The 12,442-nt window shown below is 46.8% G+C and overlaps 1 protein-coding gene across 2 annotated transcripts in view; it reads left to right on the top strand.

Moving 5' to 3' along the window:
• The window catches only part of Mgat5 (alpha-1,6-mannosylglycoprotein 6-beta-N-acetylglucosaminyltransferase), a 294,834-nt gene that overhangs the window by 106,552 nt on the left and 175,840 nt on the right, over positions 1-12,442 (top strand). The window lies entirely within an intron of this gene.

The raw sequence follows: 12,442 nt of genomic DNA, 5'->3' as shown, positions 1-12,442 counted from the left end.
AGTTTACAAGAAGACTAGGGGACCTGCATTCAATCACCCGAAACCATGAAAAAAAAATCAGGCATACTTGGTGCACTATTGTAATCTCAGCACTGGGGAGGCAGAGAAAGCTATATCTCTGGACTCGCTGGCCAGCTGACTTAGGCCACTTGGTGAGCCCCAGAGCAGTGGGAGACCCTAGCTTAAACAAAGAACAAACAGGATGGATGGTGTTTTCAGAATAACAGTCCTACACACACACACACACACACACACACACACATACACACACACACACACACTCACCCCTCTGAGTCTTCTGTTGGAATTTCAGCCATGTGCGTGTCATCGAAGGGCATTGCATATTAAAGCACCTATAAGAATTATTTATTCCAACCCTTTCATGATGACCGTCAGTGAAGTAATCATTCTTTCCCCCCATACCAGCAAACAGTGAATGCGGAGTCATCAGCAAGTCTAACATGCTTTCCTCCCACCAGGCTGACTTGCCAATCTAAGTAGTCTGTGGGACTGAGTTTTTGGAACTTACTAGAGTGTGTGTGCTTGAGCTATGTAAGACCCTCCTGTGGTGAGGTCCGCTGAGACAGGGTTTCCTGGTCCTGTTGATGTTTTTGGTTAGATAAGTCTGTATTCCAGGAAGATTTTACTTAGGTAGGGTTTTAGTTTTCTTCTGCCACAGTTATACAGCACTCTGCCCGAAAGCAGCTTAGGGAAGGAAAGATTTATTTGGCTTCCTCTTCCAGATCAGAGTCCATCATTGGGGGAAGTCGAGTCAGGATCCTGGATACAAGAACCATGGAGGAACACCACTTGCTGGGTCACTCCCAGTCTCCATCCCTGACTCACTCATGTTCTCATGCCTAGATAGCTTAATTATAATAGCCTTTGACCTCCTGCTAGGAATAGTAACACCACAGTGGGCTGGGCCTTCCCATATCAATTAAAAAGTCCAACAGTCCCTCACAGACGTGCCCAGAGAGAGAAGTTACTTGACTGAAACTCTTGCCAGGCCATTATAGGCTTTGTTACGTGGACAGCTAAAGATCACTAGCACACGTGGTAAGCTTTTAGCAGGAGATTCCAGTAGCCCCTCCCTAGTTGTGACAATCAACAGTATCTCCTGGTATGAGATAATAAAGGTGTTCTATGCTGGGCGGCGGTGGCGCACGCCTTTAATCCCAGCACTCGGGAGGCAGAGGCAGGCGGATCTCTGTGAGTTCGAGACCAGCCTGGTCTACAAGAGCTAGTTCCAGGACAGGCTCCAAAGCCACAGAGAAACCCTGTCTCGAAAAACAAAACAAACAAACAAAAAAAAATAAAGGTGTTCTAACATAGATTACTGCTGTGTGGCTTTCATTTGTTTTTGTTTTGGAGTCTGGAGTTGGGTAACCTCACTGTTTCCTTGGTTTGGGATTTTGCACGTGAGTAACCAAGTGATGGTGGATATTAGCTAGGGTGTGACCCGGTGCCAATCCGGGGGAGCTGGAGAAACATTCTGATGGCCCCACTTCTCCTTTAACTTGCCACCATCGGTAACATTGACAGACAGACAGCTCTGGAGGAGGCAGGAGGATCATGAGTTCAAAGTTATCTTTGGCTACAGGTGGGATTTTGTAGGCCAGTCTGAGCTACTTGAAATCCTGTCTCAGGCAGATGCTGAGACTATGGGATGCTGTGTGGCTTAGCTGGGCTATATGGGTCGTCTCTTGCTTGTCTGCCACAGGCACAGACCATGTCAGTGTACTGCCTAGACATTTGCCCTGGAAGAATGAATAATTGATCCTCTGTGTCCAAGAATGGGTTGGCTTAAGGGGATCCCATTAGTAGATTGAATAAACTTTTCATTTGAGAAGGAACTTGATAGGAGTGAGAGGAGAATGAGAGACAGAGACAGACAGAGACAGAGAGAGACAGAGACAGAGAGAGAGTGTATGTGAACATTACCAAAATGCATTATGTACTTGTATGAGCTTGTCAGAGGAGAGGAAAGAGAGCAACCTCTCCTCCCATTCCCGTATTTGTAGAATCAGAGGATCTTGGTCTACTATAGATAGGTAGAGTTTTCATAGTTGGTTTTAGATGGTTCCTGATTCATTAGACTCCCTGCTTCCAGATCCCAGAACAGCAGTGTTGATCATAGGCTTTGCTCTGAGCCAGATTCACACTGCTGTTTAATGATGTACATAAAGTTGTGTTGGCAAATGGCCACTCTCATTGTTTATAGCAGATTCACTTACTTAGAACCATGGCGACAGCAACATTCACTTTCCACAACTTCTGAAACGTTCCAGTCCACCCTTTCCCAATCGCCATAGCCCATTCTCTGGTCAAACCCTTCAAGGATTCAACAGCCACCCAGGATTCCTTTGGTCTGAGGAAGTCAGCAACTTACAGCTTTTGGCCGAATCCTCCTTGTTACTTAATTTTGTTAAGAAAAATGAGAACACAAGCATATCAATTGCTGGGGGAGATGATAGAAACTCTATCCAAGGTTGTATCCATTCAGGCCTCAGCCTAGTTCATTGTTATTTTAACATAAAGTATCTGTATGTGAAAGGAATGTCATTTCCACGTCAGCCATCTCTGCAGCACAGATGAGCTGTTCTGGAATCCTTGATTGGGGCAGGAGAGGCTTCAAGACCTCTTTGCAATGAAGTGTTCCCTTCAGGCCTCTTCTCCACAGTTTTTCCTGTCTTTCTATCATTCTTTAGTTCTTAAGAAATAAGAAACAGAAAGCAGAATGAAAAGCGACTTCTGAACTCCTTTTGGGACTCGGTCATTCAGATGAGCTGCTGGAAGATCCCCAGCAGCCTGTGCAGAACAGTGGGGGCATTCATCCATGGGGTGCGGAGGGTGTTGGCTCCTGCCTCCTAGCCACACCTGCCTATCTCAGGCCAGCACATCATGGGCTGTGCCTGTTAGGGCATGGTAGATGCTGTCATTCACTCTAGTCAATGATGTTCTTGTTTCTGAGGTGACCCAATCTGTCTCTGACTGCTTGACCCAAATTCCCATCCCCAATGGTGGTGCTCTTATCTAAGGCCAGGCCTGGGCCTCTTCAGTCCTCTCATTCTGAAGATGCAGCATAATGAGATCTGTAGTCCAGCAATATCCCGTGACTCTATCTTCCCCGCCACTGGAGCGCTTAGCTCCAGGGAAGCTCCTAGTGTTGGGTCCGGGTGTCACACAGTGATAGGGGACAGACCAGCAAAGTCTGTTAAACCAGAAGCAAGCTTTATTCCAGAAAAAGAAGAAAAATCACCATGAGGCGCACAAGCTTTCAGCTATAGCTCTGACCACAGCCAGAGGTCCAGCTTCTGTAGCTGTGGCAATGGGGGCTGGTTTGGGGCCTCCTCCTACAATCAAATTAAGCACTGGGTGGGGTCAAAGAGTTTTTACAGTCTTGAGGTCAGGCTTAAAGTCACAGTACATTTTAAGTTTTACAACTTTTGGTTACAGGACATTAGGATGTTGACTTAGGGTGTTTGTGAAAGCCTGCGGCTGACCCAGCCCTTTGCACTGTCCCTGAAGGAATGCAAGGCAGAGAGTAGAGTCACAGTTAAAAATTAAGGGAACACAAGCAGAGGGTCCCGCAGAGGCAACACTTAGAAGCTAACCTTTGTCTGCAGGACCGGCCTAGCAGGGAACCTGGGAGGCAGGAGACAATTGTTAAAAGTTTACCTCTGTCCACATGGCTGCCAGGATGTCTGATTTTAAGGCAGAAAGCGTTTGCTAAAGGTTAACAGTGGCTGCCAGCTTTATTTATTTATTTATTTATTTAATCCAAAATTTGTTTGAGCTTACAAATTTATATTTCTATATTCCTAGACTGTACCCTTTATTTCTTATATATATTTTATTCCTGGACTCGGACTCTTTGCTAGTTCAGGCTAACATAGCAGGGAGCCTCTCCTAGCTAACTCCCACCCACAGCCCACTTCCTGCTGCCTGGTTTATCTGTGGCCTATTTTGTCTTGGTCTCTGCCTGGCTTTTGGTTGCTGAGCTCTGAAGGCTCAGGTTGTCCTCTTGACTGTTTCTCATGCTTAGAGACTGCCTGTCTTTGCTGGCGGGTGTGTTCCAAGCAGCTCTCTAGGCTTGGGCATATGGTGGGAAAAGACTTTTCTGCTCTTGTGGGTGCCCCATCCTGGATAACAGCAGGACAGTGTCAGAGAGCAATCACTCTTCCTTGGAAAATAGCAAAGGAGAAATTTGATTAGAAAAACATCCTAGAGGGGCTAGAGAAATGGCTAGGCAATTAAAAGTGCTTTCTGAGGCAAGCAGTGGTGGGGCCTGCCTTTAGAGGCAGGCGAATCCCTGAGTTTGAGACCAGTCTAGTCTACAGAGTGAGTTCCAGGTCAGTCAGGGCCGTTACACAGAGAAACCCTGTCTCAAAAAGAGCAAGGAAAAAAGAACTGCTTTCTGTTCTTTCTGCATTCCCACTTGCTGGCGTGCAACCACCTGTGACTCCAGGTCCAGAAAATCCAGCGCCTTCTTCTGGCCTCTGAAGGAGCCTATATTCATGTGCACATACCTACACACACACACACACACACATACACACACACACACACACCTTTAAATAAAAGTCCCTGAGGAACTTTTTTACCTTGAGTGGTGAGAGAAGGCACCTGACGTGTATATGCATACAGAATATTAGGGTTCACTTTGGTTGAGATTTTCAAACAAAATTTGTTTTTGTTAATTCTCCTCCCCTCTTTTCCCCCCATGCTTCTGGTTCTCCTTGTCCCTTCCATCCCCCATTCCACACCATGGCCTCCTTTCTGCCTTCATGTCATTTGAGTCTGTTGCCCTTCCCCACCCTCAGCACCTCCTTTTCCCCTTGTGATCCCCTTTCTAGTTTCATAGCCTACACCCATACAGACACAGTCGCATATGTACATTACTATATCTATATGTAGATATATAGAGATAATACATACATATCTATAAATAGGTAAACAGATGCGTATATACATTACAAGCTAGACTCTTGTATATGGGGAGGACATGTAGTATTTGTCTTTCTGAGTCTACATCACTTCACTGAATACAATAATATCCAGACACAGTTTTCATTTTTCTTTACAGCTGAATAAAATCCCAGCATGTATGTATGCCGTGTTTCCACTATCCGTTCATGTGTCAATGGGCATCTAGGCCAACTCCTTGCTTGGCTGTTGTGAATAGTGCAATAATAAGTATCTCCATAGTAGTAGGATAAAGTCCTGGGAGCTGCGTGTACTTGAATGACAATAGGAGGGGTGGGCCAAGAAGGGAGGTTGAGGCAGAGCTTGCCCAACAGGTGAAAGGCCCAGTGGGAATGAACGGGGAGAGGGGTGCAGTGGAGATGAGTGCTGGAGGTGCCCCTGGTGCCCCTTGGAGAGACAGGGTGGGGTGCGGGTGGAAGAGGCACAGTCAGGCGGAGGGTGGAGGGGAGAAAGGGGTCAGCTCTGGGCTTTGATCAGCAGCCAGGACTGAGCAGCCTGAAGTATTAGCTTTGGGCTGGAGGTGCCTCTCCAGGCGGGATATTTATGGCCAGGGTGCTGACTCTCGCTGGCTCTGCACATCCCCAGGTGACTCTGAGCTGCAGTCAAGAGCTGTTACAGTGCCTTTCTTTCAAGGCCTCCTGTGAGACAGGAGGAGGTGGCATGGGACACACTGGCAAGCCTGGAAAGGTACTTTTTGGTTTTTGTTTTCTTTGTTTTGGGTTTTTCTTCTTGCCTCTGTTTTTTTATCAGTAGGACCAAGGAAACTGTCATGGGAGGGCTAGGACTTTCGTGGAGTCTCCTGGAAAACCGTCAGAGAGGAAACGGCCTCTGGGCTCGAAGGAACAATACATTGTTACTGCAGAGGAGCTGACAGGGGAAAGAGGCTCCTGGACTGGCTAAGGATGCAGCTGCTGTGGTCAAGGAAAGGACTGCGTGGCGCCCTTAGGACCTAAAAACGGACCTCTGGGGCTTGGGGAGTTCCCTTCTGTGCTGTGGCGGACATTCAGCCAGACAGTTCTGTCAGAGGCGGGCCAGTCTCCCAAGTATATCAGCCCAGTGTGAAGATTGAGGAGGCAGCCAGTGTGTGTGTGTGTGTGTGTGGTGTGTGTGTGTGTGTGTGTGAATATGGGGCTCACCACCTTCCCTATTGTTGAAGCCTTTTCTCCCACCTCGGGCTTGAGGAAAGGATGCTTCTCAGAAAGTTCTTCCCCTTAGCTGGTGTTCAGAGCCTGCCATGGCCCTGTCTCTTTTCACACCAGTGCCTCTGTTTCTTTTTCCTCTCAGATCAAGTCAGGCAGGCCTCTTTCCATGGTGAGGCCCCGAGGAGCTGCCTGCCATCCTCACCCTTGTTCTGAGTTGTAGAAGAGTGATTTTCAGTGTTCTGGCCTCCGCATCTTCTTTAGGCCCATCTTCTCAGTTTTTGAGAAGTCGGCCAGACCTCTTCACGTCAGGGCCACCCCATGGTTCTCATCCTTCCTAACTTCTCGGCCAGCTAACAGTGTGGTCATCTTCCTCAGCCTGGTTGACAGAGACAGCGAGGACGTCTGGCCTCTGTTCAAGGCTTTGCCTAGCGTACAGTAGGAGCTAGGAATGAATAGTGTCGCCCCATCCCCCATCACCACAGGACTCTAGGCACAGTCCTGTTTTTAGTGAGGAAGGGAGTGGAAGAAATTCCATGTGTGCTCCACATCCAGGATGCTCCAAGTAGTTATTATGGGGGCACTTGATACGGCAACTGTTTGTTGTAAAATGTCCTGAGAGACCTGTTTCCATGTAGTGTGGGGACAGGAGGGTGGGACACCCATAGGGATGGATGAAGGGGACAGCAGTCACCCACACACCAAACTTGGGGGGCAACTTCTGTTGCACACCAGCCTAGTTGAACCTCCACTGGTTACCACGCAGCCAGGGCTTCAGTGTTAGACACACTCAACCTTTGGATGCTATGCCCGCCCTAGTTTCGTCTCTGTGTGAAAACACTCAGACCAAAGGCACTTTATGGGAGGAAAGGATTTATTTCCGTTACAGGTACAATCCATCACTGAAGGAAGTCGAGGCAGGAACTGGGAGAGCGTGTGCCTCGTCTAGCATTGAGGAAGCCCTGGGCTCAGGCACTGCCACACAAACTAGATACGGTGGTGCTCACCTGGCACGCCAGACAGGTAGAGGCAGGAGGATAGAGGCCAGAGTCGTCACAAGCCACACAGGGGGTTGGGGGCAGCAGGGACTGCATGAGACCCTGTGGCAGAAGAAGAAAACAGGCAAATGAGTAGAATAGCGAGCAGCACTGAAAATCTTCAGAGACGTCTTATTCATCTTGATACCGGGGCGCCTTCTGAGAGTGAAAGCCACTGTACTGCCTGCACACTTAAAATGGCCCTTTACAGTTAGGGGATTTGGAAGACAATGGGAACTTTTAAAGAAAATCGAGAGCATATGAGGAAATCAAACCCAGATCGAACCAGTAATATACATTTCTCTTATGCTTTCTTTTCTGTTTCTTTTCTTTTCTTAAGGCCTCACATGTCTCAAGCTGGCCTAGAACTTACTGTGTATCCAAGGATAACCCTGTGCTTCTAAACCTCTTGCCTCTGCCTCCCTAATGCTGGGATTGCAGGCACATACTACTATACCTAGGCTATGTGGTGCTGGGGACCTAGCCTTTGCACGTATAGGCAAGCTCTCTACCAGCTCAGCCGTACTCCCTGCCCTCCTCCCGCCTTTCCACAAGTGCCGAGAGACGCATGTCTTTGGGTGAATAGCCAGTGTATACGAGTACACGTTCCTTCTTAGAAGTCGGAGTGGTATTTGTATACCGAAACCTCATCTTTGTGGTGTTTCTTCATGCTGTTAAGTCATCTGACGACCACATAGTTATTAACGCGTATGAATCGCCGTCAGCATGAATGCAGATGCCGAGGCAACACCAGTATTTGCCTACTGATTGGGTCTAGCTCACAGATGGGGTCATGGAACCCGAGCTTGCTCTTGCCCTGCTTGAGTCCTATCCAGCTCTCGTCTGGAATAAATAACAACATATATATATATATATATATATATATATATATATATATATATATATAAAACCATCACTGTTGTGAATGCCCTTCTACATAACAAACGCACTATACTTTGGTCATTGTTGTGGCCGTATTTTCTTTCCATCAGAAGGTCATTTTAAAATTCATGTAGAAATAACGTAATTCATGGAACTTGGCATTCCTGGCAGCTGATGGTTCTAGGAGGTCGGGGTTAATTCTCTTTTCACCGACACCTTCCTTTCTTATTAGTGCCCCGTCTTTGCCTGTTTTCTGGATCTGTGAGCAACGCTACTTTGCAGCCAGCTCTCTTGTCCATGCTCCGTCTTTCAGGACAGCCTTGGCAGAAAAAGATTTGAGTTAGGGGCAAAACAGAAAAGGGAGTTATTTTTGGCGGTTTGGGGGTAAGTCCCTGCTCATTGCAAAGTCAGCTCTGCACCACTGATGGGTCGTGTTCCTTACAGGTGGGTGGCAAGCCTTGGCCTTGTCTGGAACCCTCAGCCACAGAGAAATCTGCTGAGTTCCAGCAGGGTTGACGATAGCTGCCTGGTTTTGTTGTCCTCCCCACCCCTTCCTCTCCCTCCCTCCATCTGTCCCTCACTCTGCCCTATCGTCTGTCTCTGTGTGCATGCTCATGCTCGTGTGTGTATGTACATGTGTGTGCACTGTGGCACACACATGGAGGTCAGAAGACAGCCCCAGGTGGTGTTCCTCACATTCTTCCTCGTGTAAGGCAGGGTGTCTTGTTTGCCAGACCAGCTGGTTAAATAAATTTCCGGGGATTCTCTTGTCTCTGCTTCCTGTCCTGAAGTAGTCCACGGAATGCTAGAAGGGATCGTGGTCCAGGGCAGATGGGGTCAGGGGAAGGATGTCTCCCATGTACAGCCTTTCTTGATAATTCCTCGAATGCTGATAGGTTTGATGAGAGAAATCATGGTTTGCCATCCTCTCCTGAGGATCTGGGTCACACACCCGAGACTCTAATCTACCAACAGAGCCTCTGTCACTTCTGAGAGCCCTTGTTGGACACTAGTTTCAGGGTGCGTCTACTCACCTCAAATAACATAATGTACAACCCCCTCACAGAGGCACATGGAGGTGCTCTCTTCAGCACCCCGGATCCTGTGAGCCAACATTAACCCCTACAAAGGAATAGCAGCGCTAGCTCCTTTTCCATCCTGCTCTTGGTCGTGTCTTCTTTCTACCGTGGACCGTCACGGCTTCCTGGAGATGAAAACTTCCAGACACTGCGAGGGCACCTGTTCCGCTGCGTCAAATTGATGTCAGCACCTCCCAAGAAGTCCTGGCTCGAAAAGCGCCAGAGCTCCCTTCCCCAGAGACTTGTTGGAAATGTTTTCAACTACTCAGTCTCATTCTTCTTGTGCATAGTGAATTTTAGGGACACAGAAACTTTTGGTGGTGGTGTCGGGCTTAAAGTTTTACTGCCAAGGCTTCTGAAGAAAAAAAAAGAATTGAAAGTTCACTAATAATTAGAATTATAATGCTGCTGAGGACACATTTTACTGCCACCATAACTGTAAAACACTATGATAAACATAAAAGTATTATGCTAGAGTTTGGAAGGAATATTTCTGTCCTCATTTTCTTATTAAACTCTATCAAAACAATTCTTCATTATGCAGTGTCCTTTAATAACTGGATTGCCACTAAGACTACAGCGTAAACAAATATTCTCCTGTCTGTTCAGGACTGTAGCAAAGCCGGTAACAGTCTTTGCACCTTTAAGAAAAAACAGGTGAGAGATAATTTTATCACCTGGAAAGCTATACTTTCTGTTTGGACGATTGTTTGTTCTTTGTGAATAGGTTCATCTGTTTTATTCATTTGCTCATATAAAGCATATTCACTAAGTGCTGTAGTGTGTTGGGCATTGTGTGTATGTGTAAAAGAGTCTGAGCTTTCCATTCTCTTTGTGTTATCCTGCCTCCCTTCCCCCACTCTCTGTCTCTGTCTCTCTCTCTCTCTCTCTCTCTGTCTCTGTCTCTCTCTCTGTCTCTCTCCCTCCTCCCCCTCTCCATACCCCCCAACCTGTCTATACATGTATAGGTACTTGTGTAGCAAGTGATTGGGGCCCAGAGGTCGACATTATGTATCTTTCTAAGTGGCTCTTGACTATTTTTTTTAGACAGGATACCTCCCTGAACCTGGAGTTGGTCAGTGAGATCCAGGGAGTCACATCACCTCTCTCTGCTTCCCTAGTGTTGGCATCTATGGGCATGTGCCATTGTGCCCAGCTTTGTACATGGGTACTAGGGGCTCGACTCAGGTCCTCGAGCAAGTGCTTGTCCAGCTGAGCCATCTCCCCAGCCTGAGAAGATTTCCTTAAGTGATTCTGTGACCGTTTTGTGTCCTGCCTAGGATATGTCCCACTGTGAATGTCATCAATAACCTGACTAGGACTCTGTGTTGCAGTCCTATAGCTTCTTACCACATCCCAGGAGGTTACCAGCCCTGAGAGCCCATCCTTGTTATCTCATTTTCTGTTCCCTTCCCTGGGGAAGGAAGGAAAACAAAGCCTTCACCCTCTTGTGTCTGTAGCAGTGGCAGTAATGGTTGGAGGCCACAACTCATGCATGCTTGCAGCCTCCCTTCTCACTCTTGCATTGTCGACTGCAAAATCTTCCTCAAACACTCTTAATGTCCCCGGAGGATGACTAGGAATGCAAGAGATTTAAATATGGCCTTTACTCTGTGGTTTCTCCAGTGAAGGCTGTTTTGCCCCTGGCATATATCCAGCAGTGTCTGGAGATTTTTTTTTTCTTTGCCACGGTTAGGGACTCCTTGCTGTTGTGGTGTGGTGTGGTGTGGTGCTCACACAGAATGTTCTCATGCTAAACAACCAGGAACATAGACTTCAGTGTTCATGATGCATTCATGCTCTGTTCCAGGGATCTTGTTTCTTCTCTGGTGAGGCTTGGTGGAACGTGTAACAGTCAGAGGTCTAAGAAAGGGACTCTACTCTTTTGTGTAAGCACCACAAGTGACTATCCCTAGCATTTGGAATGTGACCACATACTTACTAGTTTAAGAAGTATTTGTGAACAATGATTACTCTAGTCTTTATGTAAGCATTTTTCTAAATCTGATTATAGTTAATATTGGGTTCTCCAGCATGGCTATGAGTGTGGAATTGTGCCCATCAATAACCAACAAAAGTTGTTGTAGGAGGCTGCTTGTTCGTTTCCCAGACACCCAGACTCCCAAAATAACCACACAGAAACTGTATTAATTAAATCACTGTTTGGCCTATTAGCTCTAACTTCTTATTGGCTAACTTTTACATTGTAATTTAACCCAGTTCCATTATTTTACATTTTATCATGAGGCTCATGGCCTACCGGCAAGGTTCCAGCGCATCTGTCTTCACCAGAGGCTCCATGGCTTCTCCCTGACTCCACCTTTCTTTCTCCCAGCATTCAGTTTAGTTTTCCCTGCCTAGCTCTACTCTACCCTATCACAGGCCTAAGACAATTTCTTTATTAACCAGTGTTATTCACAGCATACAGAGGGGAATCCCACATCAAAAAATAGTCTTTTTTAAAAAATTTAATTGTCCAGTATAGATGAGGAAGGTCTTCTTTAGCCCTACCCCTACTGAGGAACCAGTTGATAGCTGCCGGAGGAGGGAGAATCATTCTTCTTTGAGAGTGTGTGTGGCCACTGTAGGTAGACTGCCCTATATCCATGCACATATGAATAACTCTAGTTAGAAAGTGGGCTATCAAAGAGAGGAAGGGAGGAGGAGAAGGAAAGGGGGAGGGGAAGTGAATGGAGAAAGAGAGAAGGGGGAGAAGACATGAAGTTGTATTGGGTGATACGACAGAGTTTGAGCACCAGGAAATATGGGCAGATATGGTCATATGGCATTGTATACATGAATGAAATCTTAGAAGAATAATAAAAAAACTTTGAGGACTAAGAATGTGGTTCATTTGGTAGGATGGTTGACTAGCCACACACAGGGCCCTAGGTTCAATCCCCAGTTTCACAGAAAACCAGGCAAGATGGCACACACCTGTAACCCCAGCACTCAGCTGGTAGGGACAGGAGGGTCAGGAGTTCAAGGCCATTGTTGACTATATAGTAAGCTCAAGGCCAGCCTAGAATTCCTTAGGCCCCTACATCAAAGATTTGTTGAAAAAAGATGTTATAATAAAATATGCTAGACACTGAAAATAATAGTGAACTTCATTCTAAAGCTGCTTTGAGGCCTGCTGCACCTTCATATCATGTGTGTGTCAATAGCCACGGTGTCACGTGGAGGAGGAATTCTTGCAGTGCTGAGGTAGGATGGGCCTTGGCAAACTTCTCTCTGTCTGGACCTTGTGTCCAAAAAGAATCCTGTAAACTCGCTCCTTATCTGAGTTGCTTTCTGTACAGACTGCCCTGTTTGC

The sequence above is a fragment of the Arvicola amphibius genome, chromosome 12 (genome assembly GCF_903992535.2).
Source record: "Arvicola amphibius chromosome 12, mArvAmp1.2, whole genome shotgun sequence".
In the NCBI taxonomy this organism is placed as follows: domain Eukaryota; kingdom Metazoa; phylum Chordata; class Mammalia; order Rodentia; family Cricetidae; genus Arvicola; species Arvicola amphibius.
Note: the sequence above shows the minus strand (reverse complement) of the source record. Positions and strands in the feature narration are given on the sequence as shown.